General features: G+C 24.9%; 1 protein-coding gene across 2 annotated transcripts in view; it reads left to right on the top strand.

Moving 5' to 3' along the window:
• Window positions 1-14,284: 14,284 nt before the first annotated feature.
• Window positions 14,285-21,214, top strand: part of LOC114126390 (neuropeptide CCHamide-1 receptor-like) — a 123,775-nt gene continuing 116,845 nt past the window's right edge. The window contains exon 1 of one of the 2 annotated variants that reach the window (XR_007604865.1): window positions 14,285-14,495. The gene's annotated coding sequence lies outside the window, so the exon portion shown is untranslated. Of the gene's footprint in view, window positions 14,496-15,180; window positions 15,376-21,214 lie in introns of those variants that run through there. The other variant, XR_007604864.1, reaches the window with a different exon arrangement.

The following is a 21,214-nucleotide window of genomic DNA, read 5'->3' as shown; positions in this document are numbered from 1 at the left end:
AAATGCATAATATTATTGGCCTTTTGTAAGTTCTCACTATTCGTATGATAATAGGAAACACACCGACTATATCATCAATTTCAATTGCACTGTCAAAGAATTTTTGAAACTCTGCTTCATTTTTTATAATTGTTTAGTTGTTATTTCTATTAAAGTTGTGATTATAATTGACCAACTGTATATAATTTTAAAAACCATCTATTACTATGATAATAATTTTGAATTGATAACTCGATTTCATGATAAACAAATGTAAGATTTAATTTTATTACGACTCTTACGTTTGAATAAAATTTTAATAATGAAATGGTATTTTCATACGATTAAAATTTCATTATCCAAATTGTTTACTAATTATAGAATATAATATTACACAAAGCGTAATATAACTGGATTGATCAATAATTAAATTATGCAAACTATAAAGATAACTCCGATTTGATACAAATTAGAGTTAAATTACTGTTCTATTGCTAAGTTAATAAGAAAACAATTGATTTTTATTATGTACTGTATACAGTATACACTTATATATTATTATTATGTATATTTTAAAAGAACGACATTCACTACCAGACTAAGAATAATAATAAACAATTTGATATAGAAACCTAATGTTGGACATAAGATTGATTTTACTCAACTATGTACAAGATTTATAGACAGTGAAACATTACAGTGGTATATTTGAAACTAATGAAGTCATTTATCAAAATTTAATTAGTTACAAACCATTTGTTTTTAAAATACAAAAATGAATGTACCTATATATCGGGTAAATTTTTTTTTTTTGATTGAACACTCATTACTTCAAAAAGTATAGGCTGTTTTTTACATTTATAGATACGCATGTTTTTCCATATTTGCAGTATACGATTTATATTTTTTTTCACCCTTATATTTAATAGTAAAAAAAAAACTTTCAACTATTGATTTTAAAATGGCAACCTATATTAATAATTGTATAAATTAACAAAGCTATGTTTTATTTATAGAGACCATTAGTTATAATAGTAGGTAATGAATTTGATATCGTTGAATCCACGATTAATAATCATTGTACTTTGTACTTTTTATAATTTAAGGTCTGTACAGCGCACGTAAACTGTGTTACTTACTGGTATAAAGTGCAGCTGAAAACAATTAATTACCACCAATAAAAATCCTAATTTCGACGGTGTTAATTGGTATGTATGTATAACACCTAAAAACCCTCTAAAACCATCGAACTTTGAGCAACTATAACTCGCCGACGGATCAACGAAAGTTAAAAATATAAACGCGAAAATGGTAAACGGACAGTTTGTACTATGAGATAAAATTAAATTCTCAAAACTTTAGATTGCGAATCATGATCACGATCAGTATGAGACATGTATTTAGTGTCACAGTATTAAAAGTATTACATAACTTATTCACTCTATAATAATATAAAATGAACAAAAATCATACAACTAAATTAAATCCAAAAGTTTTTAAAAATGGTTATGAATATTTCCATTAAGAATATATACCATTAATATACCATTTTAAGAAAAAACAAGTCCAATATTCGTTGGAAGTGTTCAAAAGTGGCGTGTACGGGGAAAATTACTACAAACCTTTATAAACCGGTGAGTTATAAGTTATAAATCATATTATTATCATATCTTTTTAAAATACTTTTGTATTGTATAATATTATATAGTATGAATTATTTACAAAATTGACTGATCATAACCACGATTCGAGTGATAAAATATTGAAGCTGTAAAACCTTGCACTAACTAGGTAATATAAAAAGCCGATCAGTTAATAGTAGAGAATCAACAAATCAAATTCTTATTATATAGTACAAATTGTCCGCCATATACATTTATTTACTTTCTGAAATAGTACAAACTGTCTGCGGTTTTCATTTTTTGTGGGTGACCGTACAAAGTGTCCTACAACCGTGAAAATTCATGAAAAAATTAACAGCTTTACCAATTCGTGCAATTATTAATATAGGTTTCCATTTGAAAATCAAAAGTTAATAGTTTTCTTACTATTAAATATGAGGGTGAAAAAAATTAAATTTTATACAGTGTAGAAAACATGTATCCAACAATTTGAAAAAACTATACTTTTTGAAATAAATTACACTGTATTTATAATTACATTTGGCTTATAACTTTTTTTTTTATATCGACCGTATTATTGTTATTCATTATTATAACTATAATTTCGATTTTTACTCATAGTGTTTATTTTCAATGAATAATAGTTTATATAGAAAAGACAAGTATACATTTGAAAAATATATAAATACAGTTTGAATGTTCTGAAGCAATTTTCGATAATACTTGCCAAATGTATAAAAACGTAGTCTATTTGTTTTTTCATGAAAAAAGTAAACTTAAAATCACTGTTTTCTTAGTTATACCTACACCAATATTCATGAGGTTATTTCAGGAAGAAATTTATATGTATTCCACCTTGTTTAAATAAGCCAGCTATTAAAATAACTATCGCTCTTGCATATATAATTATCATAAAACAAAACAGTCAAACTCTGCCTGTATTATATCCATAGTTTTATTTTATTTAAAAACAGATATTTGTACTTCCTATTCCAATGGATATGAATACTTAAAGCAATTCAATAACAGTACTATATAATTATTTTTTCACTCAGTTACCGCTTATACTACGCTAATGTTTTAGTTAATCTGAAATAAAGTATCAAATTGTCTACAATTAATCATTTAAATTTTTAACTTTCATAGAATAAATAAAACTATACACATTATCATATAAATGATGCATAATATCGACAAAAGAAAAAAATTTGTAAAAGATCCACTAAACTCGATTAGGTTAATTGTTAGATCAATCACTAATTTACTATGAAAAACAATAAATTTATAAAAACATAAATAGGTATTTATTAAGTTATAAATATGAATCTAAATTATCTGATTAGATCTAATCACTGTTATTGTATGATTAATACTTAAATATTTAAATATTATTTTACTAAACACATTTGTTAAATAAATTGTTATACGTTTTATAATCATTTTTAATTATTGTGCTTATAAAAAAATCATAGTATATTATATATATACATTATACAAACACAAACCATAATACAAGCTTAATATTTAAGATGAAAAATGAATAATAATTCGTAAGATTTGTTTGATTAATAATAAGTAAAATATACAATATTTAATAAATATAAATCATTAAAAGTTTTAAGAAACTCCTGACTCCATTTTAGATAAGGAATGGATATTTTTTTAATTGTCTGAATAAATGTATAGCTTAATAATATTGAAATAAAATTCATAGCAATAGTACACAATCATCTTGTAGTGATTTTGAAATACACGAAAGATAAAATATAATATGCGACATTGCAGCGTAATAAATATTTTAATCTAATTTTATTTTGAGTGTACAAGAAGACACCAAAATATACTTATTTATATATATAACCTCATTTGATAGAAAAATATAAAGTAATGTTTGATATATCAAATAACTTTGAACAATTAGAAACCTTATTTTTCAAATACATTTTTTATAAAAACTTAAAAAAAATCGTAAAATATTTTTGATGGCATTTACAGAGTTTTACTTTGATTAGGTTACGCTTGAAATTTTTTTTTTAATACAATTTAATGTGCCTAAATATTATAAGTCACATATTATCACAATCACCATTATTTTCTTATATTACTAAACTATAGTGAAATGATTTTATCACCAAGTACATAGTTCTCTTGACTTATCCTTTTGTACAAATTTATTTTCATGCTTTACATTAAATCAAATGTATATTTTACTGATTAATAAAATACATAGGTATATCAAATAAAAACCAATTAAATAATATAACAAAAACATTTATTTATATAAACCAATACGATTTTTGGTATCTATCTATAAGCACCTGCTTTTTTTATTTTAACCCTGCATTTGTTACGATGTAGTCTATCGACATCGTATTTACTCCTAAGGTAGGGTATTGCTAATATTATGCTGAGTGTGAGAAATGGCAAGCGGGGCTGATTGCCAACCAAAGGGTTTTTTAGCACGCGTCGGACTATATAATAGTGACCGATATAGGAGTGGAGGTAGAATGTGACATAGACAATACCGAAGAGACTTCGCAACGTTCTGCACGGTCTCCAGTGAACCATACGCCATACACAGTCACGGCACGTCAACCATACACCCGGATTGGTAACCTTTATACGTTATCTAGAATAGAAACTTTATAAATATATATAAACACTACATACATTGATTGTTATTTTCTATATGATGAAAATATATTATTTAAGCTCCAAGTCTGAAATAATTTAATTTTTAACCTATAATTAAACCTATTACATAACTCAGTTTTTAAACACATAATATAATATTATTTATTATAATATTTTCAGGTATAGAGTATCTATGATGCATAAGTTTGAACTTATCAGGTAGATCGTGTGATTTTTGAAACCACTGGCAAAATAATATATGTTCAGTAATTTCCGTGAACTTTGAACTATTTCGATGGATTAAATTTTTATTTATCTTTGACATAAAATCACCATATTATAACTTATAACTAATAATAAGGTATTATAGCTGTAGGTAATTCAGAATATTCAGAAATAATTTGTATAAATGACTAGACATTTAAACTAAATCATGAAACTATTGAAATTATAGAAAAATACTTAGTATGTATTTAATTACTTTAATTAAAATTGCGTTTGGATAACAAATATTTTATTAAAATAGTATTATTAGCACTGAAATTATTTGAACAGTTGTTTTAAACAATACTGTAAGAGGAGTATAGAGTATAGTGGTTTTATTTTTTCTGTAAATTATAGTTTTCAAACGAATAAAGACGGAAGGACTAAATTGTCATTTGCAATAATTAAGGTTGATTAAACTCTAGAGGTACAATCATACCTAAACGGTTCTTTGCAACGTGATACGATATTATAATTGTGCATTTATCCTTTAGGAAAAATTTTAATCCCTAATTCCCCAAACTAAGGAACAGTGGATTTAACTGTTGAAACAAAAGGGTTAGTAAAAATAGTTTACTTTTGCACAATTTGTATGAGTTATAGCTACATTATTTTGTATTTGAATACTTAAATATCCACATTAAACTATAAATTATTTATAATTTATTTAATGTACGTATTGATATATTATAAATAGAATTAGTTAAATAATATTCTTAGAAATTAAATTATAACGATAATGTTGAATATGGTTTAATACTTTAATGTTGATTTATTTTTAATTATTATGTAAAAATAATTAATTTACAATGGTTTAATTTAGAAATCTATAGGTAATACGTATTTATTATATTGAAATAATAGTTTATAAAAACTGTTAAGCTTTTCTAAAATAACATATTACATATTATGTATTATTACGAACTATAAAAATAACGTAACAAACAATGTTAACTTTTCAAATTTATTTCAAAATAAATATTACTATTACTTTCTGTATTTTCAGTCATGTAGAGTCGAATAGGAAGTATACGACGTGAGCTCAAAAATCTAATTTTTTGATAAAAATCATATAAATAACATAATATTACTGCTGTAGAGGAAACATTAGGTTTGATGAAAATTAAATCGAATGAGATATTTGTATGTTTTATACTGAATTACTTATCCATTTTTACCTGGCATCTATCATTTTCGATTTAACCAGTTTGTTTTCATCTAAATATTTTTCTTATTTTAATCGGTATTTGATAAATAATAATAATAATGGTGTGTACGTTTGAGTTTATATATCTGGTTTGCAATAAATCATTTTAATACGGAAAGATTGATGGAAATATAATAACAAAAATAGTATTAACACGTGGAATACTATGGAATAAAAATAGCTATTTTAAAACAATATTTTCTTTATAATATGTATTTATTAATGTCTTACAATCATAAAAAATAATTTCATAACATAAAGCCTTATTAATATTAGTATATACAATTTTAATTCTACAAATGATTATAAGGAAAATAAAAAATCAAAACAAACCCTAACCTAATGACATTTTTTATTCCCAACTACCTGAATTTTATATGTATAAAAATAAAAATGTAGGTAAATAACCATAATCACTCTTCCGCACTACTAGACTACTAGAATCAAGTCATCCAGAAGGTCACAGCAATGAATGTGTTTAAATTAAATTAAATGATAAATCATTGGATATGAAAAATGATTCAGAGTATAGACGTTCTGTCAGTTTATATTACCAAGTATATTTTATAATTTCTATGTGTTTATATTGATATTATATTAATTCATTTTAATATTTGTAATAACGGTTTAAACAGAGCTCTATTACTAGGTAGGCACTATGCTTAGGGTTTATGGAATGTTCAATAGTAATTTAATGTAATTAAAAATTGATTGAAAAAAATATTTCATTCATATAAAAATGTATAAATATATGTATCATGTTTATTTATATAAATATATATATTATATATTATATAGAATAAAAATAATAAGTATTGAATAGTAATAATATATTTTGACGTTCTGCAGTACTCAAAAGTATACTGATAAATTCACGTTAACGATTATAGCATATAGAAGTTTTTCTTTTGTATACAGTATAATGGAAACTAATAATCAATACATTCATCACTTTACTAAGAATCTAAAATAGAAAAAATATTTAACAATTTTTATTTTGTAAGGGTAGAGTGAAAACTGAAAGTTCAACACGATTTCGGTTGCTTTACATTTTTTGCAAAATTTATATAATTCAGACAAAAAAGATCACGATCTTTTACAAGCATTATACAAATTTATATAATATTATTGGCTCTCTCAATCCATTATTAAAAATGCAAAAATGATGATAAATTAGTTTAAAAATTCATGACTTAATAAAAAAGTAATTCAGTTCCTATTTAGTTTATATTTAATTCACAAATCAAAAACTAAAAATTGCATTAATTATAAATGATGTTCTTATTACCATACATTAGGTTTATTTAAAGACTATCAGAAGAAACAAAAAATATTTAATGTCACCAAACAAAATATTACCAGAGTTTACAACATTATTTAAGTTTAATACGCATGAATAAAAATATAAAATATAATATGTAGGTAATTATTATTTTTTTATTGTAATATTAAATTTATCATTTAGTTAAGAAAATAAAAACATTATGTTTGTGTAGACTGTAGACCATATTTTTATTTTTCATAGACAAGCTTATTAATTATTTTGATCTTTGTATTAGATTTATCAGTGTCAAATCTATATGACTTTTCTTTAACTATTTACCAATAGCGTTTTATGTGTTTTTTTCTGACTATATGGCTTAAGATTTTAAACCATTGTACCCTCAGTACTTTAAACAATTTGTCAATCTTCATTGTGTGATGCAATCAATTATACAAAAAAAAAAAAAAAATAAATAAATAAATAAAAACTATCACGCTGTTAGGGAAGTATAAATTGTGTTACGTGAGCAATAATGAAGTAACGTCACATGAAGAAAAGTAAATAATATCGATTATCGGTCCATAGACTTTTTCATTACCTAAAATTAATTCTATCTTTGTCATTAGTAATTTAGTAATTGGAAGTTTCTTTCTTATAAACTTCGTATGATAATCAATTTTTTTATTGTACCAAAATCTTTTTTTTTTTTTTTTTGGTTAAAGTAACATAATATGTGAACAGTTTTTATTTTTAAAATAAAATTTTTAATTTCTGTGTAACGCTAGTTTTATCTAATAAAATTGGATTATTTTATCTTATATCTATCTTATTTAGCCAAATAAACTTATTTTAGAATAAGAAAAACTTTTATTCAACTTTCATTTGGTAAAAATAATCTTCAACAATGTTTATAGATATCATGAAAAAATTATTAACTTATTTGTGAGTTTAAGTTCTTAAATAATATATCAACGAATAAGAGAAAAAACAAAAAGTGAATGATTGCGCCCAAACTCTTAATTCTATATTCTAATATTGACATTTAATTTTTTTAAATTTTATTACACATTGTTTAAGTTGAAAAATATTAATACTTGGATCTCTACATTTTTTAATTAAATCAACACTATAATAAATATATTAATTAATTTTTATTCATTTATCTTCAAAATCAAAAAAAAATATTTGATTACAATTGAGCTTTGTTTTTGAAAACCATATTCATCAAAGAATTTACATTATGAGACTTAATGCATTTGTTTAATGAACAGTTTTTATCCACTTGCAAATCTTGTATGTCTTAGTATGAATTAATTATAACAAAAGTTTTTTATGTACCTAATATTTTGAAGTTTAAATTTTATTTTTCTGGAAATAAAAAATCAAAAATGTTTTATTGTGTTCAAGTTATAATATACTTAGTTTCAACACAGCAAACAATATACAATTGAAGTAGGTATGTGTTAAAATGTTGTTGTTATTATTATTTAAATTTAAATAGCTACTATATTTTTTTTTTTAAATATTAATGATCATTATATTTTAATAATACATACCAATGTAGGTATTTTAAACTTCTTATAAATTCACTATCTCAATTTAATCACTACCATCGACGAAATATTACTAAACACCAACTGTACCAACTTTTGGACCACACTCTTCCATATTAAAAAACATACTGAATTAAGTTACATTAACACACCAAACCAATTAACTAAAACATCCAATTTTTTTTTTTTTTTTAAAAAAAAAAAAAAAAACTATTGCAAATTTAAAATAGGAAATCATAAAATAGATGAACGAGTTTCTTACTTATAGTACCACGTTAGTATAGATTATAAATTATCTTTAAATGAACAATTAAAAAAAAAAAAAAACTGTAGGTCCTATATTTTGATCAGCAAGGAGATAATTTATTATGGACTTTTTATTTATAATGATACGAAATTCACAGTTCATACCTCTTAATGGTCCTAAAGGGACCATATTAATTTTTATAATTACATTAAAATAGTATTATAAAATTGTTAAAAATTATTAACCTTTTAATACTTAAATTTTGACAATGACTCTACTAACAAAAGGTGAATTGTATTATATTACTTTAATAAACTAATAATGCAATAATTATTCGAAATAAAACAAAATTAATATTATAAGTGTTTGATATTAAATTGTTTTAAATAATTCTGTTTTCTATAAATGCATTTATTTTAAATAATTAACTGTTATCAAAATGTAATACTGTGTTAATACTTTAATAGTACGTGAATAATGAATAATAATATTTACAATAATAAATTAAATCAGATAAATGCTTAGTATTCTAGGCAGTAGGCATATTATTATTATTATTTTTTATTGAACTTATTATTATTATTTATAGGACTTTATAAAAATATTAAGTTTATTAAATTTATAAAATAAACTAAATATAATAATACAAGAAACCGCTTGTACACAAAATGTTAAGAATATTAAATTCCAAAATGTGTTTTAGTAATTTATTACTTAACTAATACTTAAAATATAGTTGTATAGTTATTCTGTAAGAGCATATTTCAAATTCTGTCGAAAAATGTTTGTTCTTCATAGTGTAAGGAGTATATTTAATGATGAACAATGTTATTTTTATTCAAACGTTTTTGATTTTTTTTTTTTCAAATCAGAAGTGTAAGATTTAGTTTAAACTTATAGGACGAGTATTTTATCTTATTCATACTGTAAATGAGAGTATATACTTATTATATTTAAGATTTTGATTAACTATTATAATGCACGACGACATAAAATTATATTGTTCAATATTGATTTATTTTTATAAACTCCGTAATATTTTAATAAATTGATAGGTATCAAATAAGAACAGTTTTTAAATGAGATGATTTAATATTTATTAAAATAATTATTTTTATTTATGCAGCACTTGTAATGTATTATGTATTTTTTTTGGTTTATTTTATCAAAATATTTCTTTAGAATGACTTCTTGTAGTGTAAAATAAAAATAATTGCTAATGTTATATTATGATGTTATTATTGGTATATAACGGAATTTCGTGTCAATATTATGTTTTAAATATTATATATGATCATATATTTATTTATTTTATATTGGTCTGGAATCTAAAAATTATACTTTTTACTATAATTATTAGATACAATTAAACCATTTAGTAGGTCATTGATGCCAGATTTACTTACGTGGAAATATATATTACTTTCGTAATATTTGATTTAGTTACTGAAGTTATGTGGTCGTAAAAGCATAATTTAGTTGTAATTTATATAAACATTACAATTAATAAACAAATCTGAAAAAAAAATACATTGCTTTCTTATTTTCTCCGAATCTAAAATAAATAAAATATTTTTTTTAAACTTGCTGGACTCTATTTACTTAATATTAATATTTTAGGGATTAAAAGATTTAAGTTCATTATTTAAACATAAATTGTAATAAAATTTTTTTATTTTGTAAATGTGAAAAATTTTTTACACTCTAGACGTCGGTCTAGTAATACTTTAATGATGTACGATTGTACTGTTTACCACCATTGTTTATCGATTATACGTTTCCGAGTTATTTTGTAAATATATTTGCACATTAAGTTACTATTAAAATTAAATTATTTTTATTTTTTCAGTGAAAAAATAAAAAGCAAAACGTAATCGACAGGAAGTAGAAACATTAAGGAGAAACTATAAATAGTACTTATAATAAATGATAAAAGCTCTCTGTTAAATGTTGTTAAAAAATATAAAAATATACAAAGTACATAACAATGTTTGATTAAGTTTTATTTATAAGGTTAAACTTAATGTGGTTTTAAAAATTTTAGAAACAGCAAGTGAAGTATAATAAAATAATATTTTAAGTTTTGGTAATACAGTTTTTGATATTTACATTATATATTTTTATTTATAAATATTATAAATTATACATTATTATTGAATAATAAATAAAGATTATATGTATCTATATATATTCAATTTTATTTGTCAATGTGAATAATTTAATCAAGTAAATTTTTTTTATCTCATATTGGTTTTCAATGATTTTTGATATGTTGTTTTATTATGTTATTTATATAGATTATCTAATCAAAATTGAAAAATTCGTGTTATTAAGTATAAAATACATAATATATATAATATATATTTATTTGCTAACTATAAAAACAGTATGAGAAGTTAACAAAATAATATTTTTAATAATTAATTTTCAAATGATAATTTTATTATAACCTGCATTGTGGCAAAATATGTATTTAATTGCATGTACAACTTATAAATAACATCATATTATCAACATTTTCATACATGGTAATAGTATTAATATATACATATAATATTGTGTAATAAGTACTTAAGAAGCCGTAAGTCTTTATATTATTAAAGGGGACTTCAAAATATATATGTGCCGGTTAATAGTTTCCATATAGTGTGTGGGCTTATCAAGTGTATATATTTATTGTCAACAGTAAATTCGTAATATTTTGTAATTTTTCAACGCTCTAACTGGATTCTTAGACGACCTGTTTCAGGGTACATCATAGCTTCTATATAATATGTACCTATATTGTACATACGTATGTTGTAAAAAAACAATTGATCATTTTTTAACGTCATCAGGACTGTTCCAGAAATACATTAATCATTCTGTTCAGTTTCTGAGATTTCGTGTAAACTCTTTTTCGCATTTGAAAATTCGATTTATTTATTTATTTTTTTTTATATGTGGTTCAATAATAATAAAAATGTCTATCGGTGTACATCTAAACTAACATACCGAAATCCATTTGACGCGATATTTATTTCATAGTGCCTTGACTGTTTCGGATTTCCGGCTTTTCCATGGACATCCGGTTTTTGAAATTACAATATAGTAGTCAGATCACATTGAGTACTTCAGATGAGTACTTACTATGGTGAATTTTAATAGAGATTAAGACTATTGTTCAATTGGTACATAATACCATATACCTAGCTTATAATATTAAGTATTATGCAGTATATGTATTATAATTTATTATAGAATTAACTATTCTATATAATATAAATATATTAACTTAGAGTAAATTATGGTGACATGAATAGTAATATTTTTATTTTTTTATCATTTCGTTAGCTCTAATAAACTCAATATAAATCAATTAATTCATAATAAATGAATATAACGATTGTTTAAGTGGTTTTGGTAATATAAGCTCATGATAAACTAAAATATTACAAATTAATGAATATCATAAAAAATTAAAATTATGTATTACATTTGAAAATGAGTCTAGGAAAATTCACCGTGACCATCTGCCGCAAAGAGAATATTTCCACGAAATATCAATAATATTAATGTACTTATCTATATTTTAGCTTTAAAAAACTGACTTATTACTTATTGTATTGTTTCAAATTCTCGTAGTTGAAGACTGCTTTGAAGACATTAAAGCCAAAGTTAGTTGCCTATATGAAGCAAAATGTTGACAGGTATATAATATCTTCTATGTCATAACATGTGCATTGTGCATATACGACTGTATATTCATAGTGTGGTTGTAACTTATTTAAGGCTAGAGAATTTAATTTTGGATTTTTTATGATTGTCTAAAGTCTAAAGTCGCATCTCTATAGCACGTGACTCAACGAGTCTGAGTCATTGGTATTATACAGGCCGACTCAGTATACTACACAATGTTTCGACTCGTCTAAGCGCGTTCATACTCAGCCAAACGACGTCTATACGAAAATTGTCGGTAAGTTGTACCGCTCCAAAAGAAACGAGTTGCGTAATTTAATCGGCCTTTACCACTGGCATATCATTTGGCAAGCTTGTTCTAATTCAATTTTTATTAAAGACATACATTTAATCGTTGTTTTTAAGTATTGATAATTAAATTAAAAAAAAATAACTAAATTAAATTGTACATATATTTCACGGAAAAAGTGGAATGGATAAAGGATGAGGCTCAAAAGTTTTTGGACTTGTAAGAATCCTTTCACATCTGGAATGCATAAAATCTCAATCATAAAAATCTAAATGTAACTCACGATGTACGAAAAGAAATTGAAAACCAACTAAGGTATTTTTATATTTTTATTTAAATAAAATATGTTTTTATACCCAATATAACCCAATTTATACCAATGCATGATATAAAATATTTACTTTCAACTTTAAACTAGTCACTAAAGCAGCGTTTCCCAAAGTATGTTCCGCTATTCCTCGGAACTTTAGGGTTCCATGAAACAATGTCAAAGGTTCCGCCTGATGTATGTGATTATTGTGAAAATTATTTTATGTTATATTTGGAAATATATTATTAAAATTTTGATCGAAAATTGTTTTATTAAACTAATTTTAAAAAAGAATATGCATTAACAGTATCGTTAAAACATTTTTTAGAGTACCTATTGGTTATCTTTTTTTTTTTTTCAAAAAAATTGTATTTGAGTTGGAATTAAAGACATCGGAGTTCCCCGAAACACAAACTATTTTTTAGGGGTGCCATGATCGTAAAAGTTTGAGAACCGCTGCATTAAAGTGTCGTATTATACTTTGCTATGTCGACAAATAGTCGAAAAATAAATTAAAACAGTTTTAATAGGTAGAATAATAATTTATATGTTTACCACAAAATATTTTAGTTGTTTTAATATGATTTTAAAAACTAATACTTATATAATATCAAAAAAAAAAAAAAAACATGTTACATAGTACTTGATCGTAAATTATTATTATTATTATATAAATAAAGTACCTAATAACAAAATAAATTTATTTAAACTCGGTCTCGCCTTGCCATTTCAACAAAGGACATTTAGCGGTAGAAAACATTTCGAAACCAACAACAACCCATTGCCCCGAGTGACTATCACGTCCATACCACCCATCATTATAATCGAGTACCTACCTGTATATTGTATACGCATTACGAGGTAAACACATCACCAGACGTAATGGGTGTATAATGACATATCATAACGTATAATACGGGTGGCGTGGCTGACGAACGAAATACGCGTCGTTATGTGGGCAAATAAAAAACAAAATAAAATAGTAGTTGTAAAAAATTAATGACGTAAAAGAGGACACGGCGCCGTACCAAAACGGTTTGCCCGGATCATACGGATTTGCAAAGGCGTCGGAGGCGAAATTAGTTGTTTTATTCTTTCTCGAGCAATTAATTTTTGATCGTCTTCCACGGTCGTGGCCGGCGATCGGTTCGCGGAGTGCCAATCGCTGCTCGCGGTGGTTGGCGCTAGCGACGGAAACCCGTGACGTCGCTCAGGACAATATTCGACGCTTCGCGCGCAGTCGGTTAACGGCATTTGGACACGCTGTACACAGGGGCGCTAGATTGGCGCTACCGAAAGTCACGGCACGCGTCCCATACGCGTACTACACAAATATTGTCGTCGTCATCGTGTGTTGTGGTCGTATTCACGATATAGTATAGTTGCACGCGCAACAGGCGTTTCGAGTGCTGAAGCACCGACCGAGGATTCGAAAGCGACGTGCAAAGGTAATAATTTTAAGCCAAAACATGGCATGTTGATAAATAATTATTATTAAAAAAAAAAAAAAATATGTTACATAGTACTTGATCGTAAATTATTATTATTATATAAATAAAGTACCTAATAACAATATAAATTTATTTAAACTCGGTCTCGCCTTGCCATTTCAACAAAGGACATTTAGCGGTAGAAAACATTTCGAAACCAACAACAGCCCATTGCCCCGAGTGACTATCACGTCCATACCACCCATCATTATAATCGAGTACCTACCTGTATATTGTATACGCATTACGAGGTAAACACATCACCAGACGTAATGGGTGTATAATGACATATCATAACGTATAATACGGGTGGCGTGGCGGACGAACGAAATACGCGTCGTTATGTGGGCAAATAAAAAACAAAATAAAATAGTAGTTGTAAAAAATTAATGACGTAAAAGAGGACACGGCGCCGTACCAAAACGGTTTGCCCGGATCATACGGATTTGCAAAGGCGTCGGAGGCGAAATTAGTTGTTTTATTCTTTCTCGAGCAATTAATTTTTGATCGTCTTCCACGGTCGTGGCCGGCGATCGGTTCGCGGAGTGCCAATCGCTGCTCGCGGTGGTTGGCGCTAGCGACGGAAACCCGTGACGTCGCTCAGGACAATATTCGACGCTTCGCGCGCAGTCGGTTAACGGCATTTGGACACGCTGTACACAGGGGCGCTAGATTGGCGCTACCGAAAGTCACGGCACGCGTCCCATACGCGTACTACACAAATATTGTCGTCGTCATCGTGTGTTGTGGTCGTATTCACGATATAGTATAGTTGCACGCGCAACAGGCGTTTCGAGTGCTGAAGCACCGACCGAGGATTCGAAAGCGACGTGCAAAGGTAATAATTTTAAGCCAAAACATGGCATGTTGATAAATAATTATTATTAAAAAAAAAAAAAAAGTGCCGGATACCGTTCTGTCTAAGGTACTGTGTGGGTCACTGTTATGGACGTGTTAAATATTTTGAATTCGATGCTATAATAATAATTATTATTATACGGGAAAAACGATATTGAGCGGAGACGGTATCGCTCTGGAAAACATTTATTTTACTTTTCATAATACAACGGGTTGAATTGTTTTTCGTAAATAATGCATTTTCTTGGAACAAAATAAATAAATCCGTTATTCTTAGTTTAATAATTGATCTTTTGTGAATTTTTTGGGTTCAGTTTGAATTAATATTTTGAGCAACTTTGAATTACGTGTCCAAACCTCATCTAAAAAATTGTACGTTTTATAAATTTTCAACTCTAAAATAGCACAAATTTTTGACACTTTACGAGTTTTGCTGAAATTTTTTTATTTGTACTAAATATATTGTGACTATAAATTGACTAGTTTTTTTTTCATAAACTAGAATAACTTATATTAAATTTTCATACATTTTACCTTGTTGAATTATTCTTTATAGTAGGTAATTTATACAAAAAAAAAAAACTATAAAAAATTAAATATTCAAATGTCTGTAAATAGCTCAAATAGAACTAAAATATGTTATAAATATTATTTGGTATAGACAATTTTCATACAAATCTTAGATGAAATTAAGGATTATCTATCTGTTATTCGTTGTCGAGTAAGTACACCATAAAAACAAATTCGACTTAGTTGAGAACTAGTATTGTGTAAAAACTCCAGTTTTCTATAATTTTTAATTTTTCCACAATTACATTAAAAATAACTGACAATATTTGATATCTATAACGTACAAACTAGATCCAATTTTTCATCAGAAATCATTCTCTAAGTTGAAAATTACCGCAACATTTTTTCAACTAGTTATGGAGTAAACTGACACGGAAAAACACATATATTATTGTAAAACCAATACATCTCCGCTCAGAATCTAAAACAATAATTTGAAAATATACTATGGTACATTGTATAAAATGGGATGTTTAGATCCAAGAAATTGAATTTAAAACATTTACGTATAGAAATTGTTCTACCCCTTAGAGAATACTATTCTGAAGTCGATAACTTTTTAACCGTAGTTCAAGTTTTAAATCATCTAGTTCGCGGTATTTTAAGCAATAATAACGACGAATAATAATAATAACTACACAAGTCCTTATAACGTTAGTATAGTGATTAAAACCAGTAGACTGTAATAAATAATAATAATATTTATAGTTATATCCGACTGATTTTTTACAAATTTTTACTTTCTTTTGATACCTAACATATTTAATGTATTATGTGATATGTCTGTTAAAAAAATAATAACGATAGGTATATATTATAATATTATTTAAAATATTTAAAAATACAATTTTGATTATAATAAGCTATAGCCATGAATGATTTTCTTTTTATTGCCTATGCTTTAATTTAAATGATAATTAATCGCCACATTATAATTTCTTTCCTGCTTTTATATTAAGCCTTTAAGGCTATATATTGGTATTAAATATATTCATATAATTCGTTTTAATCTTCGATTACAAATATATATAATAGTCTATATTATTTAATTTTATTTATATATTTTTATCATAATAAATATTGTACACAATTTTTACAGCACTTGGTTTTTATAATTTAACATTGATCCATTGAAAATTCAAATTTCGTATAGATTATTCAAATTTTAATAAATATGTCATTGTATAAAACCATAGTTAATGTCAATAATATGTATTGTTAAGTCCACGGATTTATCAAATATTTTTAATTCTAATTGGCTTGACAATGATGTGGTTTTCATTTATTTATTGAAAGAACCTTAAATACCTTCATTGCTAAAGATTGGAAATTTAACAGGGATTATGCATAAAAAAATTTATTTTTGTGACGAATTTTGATTAAACAAAGCTCTATTTAAAACAGTTTTTAAATGCAATGATTTATAATCTTATCAAGTACCACAACCAATTAATATATAATAGGAATATGATAGGAATTAAAAGTATATGCTTTCATTAGAAAAACTAAAAAATGTAAAAAAAAAAATGATAATAATAAATAAAAAAAAACAGTACAATTTTTTTATTAGAAACATGTTGTTTTTAACTATTTATAAAATCGGGAAAAAAAAAATTATTAAAAACGTTAATATTTGTTGAAATAACGAATTGTTACGAATGTCTTACTTTAAATGGATTACTTGGTAATAGTTAAATGTTTTCTATTAATAATAGGTATTATTATAAATATAATATATTTAAATATATTTTTTCACAAAACGTACTATTTCAAAACATAAAAGGTAGGCAAGTAGGTACTGCTCTGCTATACATTCAATGTCGAGTGAACTACCTACTGTTATGATGAGTGTGTTAAATTTAAATTAAATGATTAATATGAAACACGATTTTGAGTAGAATCAGTATATTATATCAAATGTTTTTTTTTAATATAGGTAGTTATTAAATTCATTTGATTTTTTTTAGTATTATGATATCCGTTAGGTTAAAATTTTTTTTTCCGAAAATACCGTAAATATTATATTATTAATGTACAATTATTATGATAATATATATTTATACTATATATTATATCAGTTTGTATAACTTAAAATTTAATAACGTCTTTCTGTAAATACCATAAAACATTAAAAATAGATAAGTATCTAATCATACCTCGATCTGGACAGTTGTGCGCTGAAAAAAGCTCATCATTGTCAAATCGAGAGTTAATTTATTTCATAATCCATATTATTTGCTACTTTTGTTATTAGATTTTACCTATATATTTATATTATTTACACACTTTGATCGGAACGGTTATATAGTTTATGAATAACTAGTTTATATATTACGTAATATATTCAATTTATTCAATATATCATATCTATACGCAGAAGTTGCATTCCTAATATTACAAAAGCACCCTCTGCTTTGATTGTAACCAGTATTGGCATACAAAATGTCAAAAACTTTCCAAAGAAGATGTGGATTATATAAAAGAAAGTAAGTCTATTTGGAGGTATAGCAAATATTCTACTGATAAACAAGCTTTCCTTTGACTTGAAAATAAGGTAACTTCAGACAGATGGTGCCAACTTATCCGAGATTAAAAATATTATGTAAGAATTTAAAAATAGTTTCCAAAACTTCAACGGTGAGTCTTATAGTTACTCTGAACGCTAAAATGAATGTTAGCGATAAAATATTAATTGAAATAATTTCCTAAAAAGTAAAACACAAATAAATCAACTTTAAAACAAAACTGAAATTATGGAATGCCGCTTAATTTCCAACGATGTTGTTATTGAGAGAACACCAGAAAACAAACAAGAAAATTTTGTTGAATTAATAGTAAAAATTGGTAAAGGATTAAAATTAAACATAAATAATGTAATGATTAATGAATGTCATAGAATTGGTCCTATTCGAAATGGCGAACTTCCAAAAAAGGATTATGGTAAATTTCCCGAGTCACCTAGATAAAGTAAAAGTACTAAAGGATCGTCAAATAAATAGATTTTTCTACAAAGAGTATATAGACATCTTACATAATATACCTATCTATATAAGAGAAAACCTAACTTCCAAGGGTAATAAACTTCTTAAAGAAGCTAGAGATTTTTGTAAGGAATTCAATTATTAGCTTGTTTGGACAAAAATGGGATCGTTTTCTTACACAAAAATGAAACAGAAAAAATCATACGTATCGATTTCGAGGACGTTGTTCAAAGTCTTAAAGCCCAGGTCAATTATTAAATTCTTCAAATTTCAATTCGTTAATATAAAAATTAAACTCACTTCTTTTATATATTATTATTTCGATTTTTCTATTTTTGTTTAACTTAATAATTACACGTTCTGCTATCTACTATAAACTTCTGGAAATAATATTAAACTTAAATGGAAAATTAATCAATGATATAATTGCAAAAAATAAAAAATAAAATAAATTTAAAAACTTAACAGATAATATTCACAATGAATCAGGTAACAATAATCCATTTAAAAAAAATACATTTAAAATACATTTAAATGTATTAGGTAACCAATTTAATAAAATATACTTATAAACGATTTACTTCAATAATTTCATGAACCTAAAAGTACAATCTCTCCACCTATTACTCTATCTAAATTAAATAATTCGCGTATATATATATTATATAACAAAACTATCTTAAATAAATTTGATACTATAAAAGTATTTTAATAACATAACAAATTTCAAAAGGCTATCACTTGAGTAAAAAATAGTTCATCTCCTGGGTTTGACAAAATTTAATTTTATATTTTTAAAAACATAATACATTATTGTGTAAGCCGTTATGTCACATTTGTGTATCTCAAAATCAAATAAAGTTGACATAATCACACAAATTCATAAAAAAAGGTACCACTACATCGTTTAGTAACGTTTGAGTCTTTCGACCAATCTTTGTAATTTCAAGTATAACGAAAATATTTGAAAAAAATAATAAAAAAAAAAGTTAATAGACTACTTGGAAATGAACAATGTTCTTTTTAAAAATCGATTTGGTTTCAGACTGAGAAAGGCACTGGCCAAGCTATAGGCAACGTAACCAAACTTAAATAAAATACGTAAGAAAATGGAAAAATTCGCAACTGTTTATTTAGATCTAACTAAAGCATTTGACATAGTCAACCACAATATATTATTAAATAAAATGAATCATATAAGGATACCCGGATCAACTCTTGCATTCTTTACATTATACTTAAAAAATAGTAAAAAATTAATGATTTTATTAATTACGAGTTAACAATTAAATGATAAGTACCACAATGTACAACGTTATTACTAGTTCTTTAAATAATATTAAAACACATAAATTTAAAAATTCAGTTTATATACTACACAGATGACACTGCAATATGTATAGTTTTAATGAAGTATAAAAAATATTGTAACTGATTTAAAAATAATAGATAATTTTTTATGAACCAATAATTTATTTTTTAACATTGAAAAATAGTTATTATACTATATATGTATACATAAAAAAAACACAAACTATTATATCCTTTGAATCACAATGTTAAATGTTAATACTAAGTATGCACTAAACAGATACTTCTAACTTCTAAGCCTGGCCAAAAAAAGAACCACTTGTCAAAAGGTTTTCGGTGTTGTTAGAATATGTATTTATAACTCAGCTACTTAGTAAATATATAACTACTACTATTTATATAGCAAATCTCACTCTTGTCAATGCATGAATATGAAGCTGCTAATATGTGAGCTTTATGTATTTACATATTTATATCATATTTTAATATTTTATTTTATTTTTTGTATCTCTAAATATTGTACATTGTATTACTTATATTAGTATTCGCTTTTAAAGTATAAACTTGTACGTATGAAATATTATATGCTATTTTAGTTAGGCCCTGTAATCTATAAGAAAATTCTTAATAAAAATAAACAATATCTTAAAAGAAACCGAAAATGTAGTTGTGTATAGTAAATTGCATAATAATTTAATGTACATTTTAATTCCCTATTAATAATATTTTTAAATTATAACAAAATAATTAACAACTGTACTTATTGATTAGATGAGTAATTTTGTTAAAATTTTAATCCAATAATTTATTAATAAACGAAAATCTTATTTTCGTCGTAATTTGGCAAATCTATTTATAAGCTTTTTGATGTTAATATCATAGTTTTGGTACAAATATGTTTAGTAGAGATAATTCAGAAGAACTTGTCCCATATTGTTTTAGTAAATATATTTTAAG

The sequence above is a fragment of the Aphis gossypii genome, chromosome 3 (assembly GCF_020184175.1).
Source record: "Aphis gossypii isolate Hap1 chromosome 3, ASM2018417v2, whole genome shotgun sequence".
NCBI classification, from domain to species: domain Eukaryota; kingdom Metazoa; phylum Arthropoda; class Insecta; order Hemiptera; family Aphididae; genus Aphis; species Aphis gossypii.
Note: the sequence above shows the minus strand (reverse complement) of the source record. Positions and strands in the feature narration are given on the sequence as shown.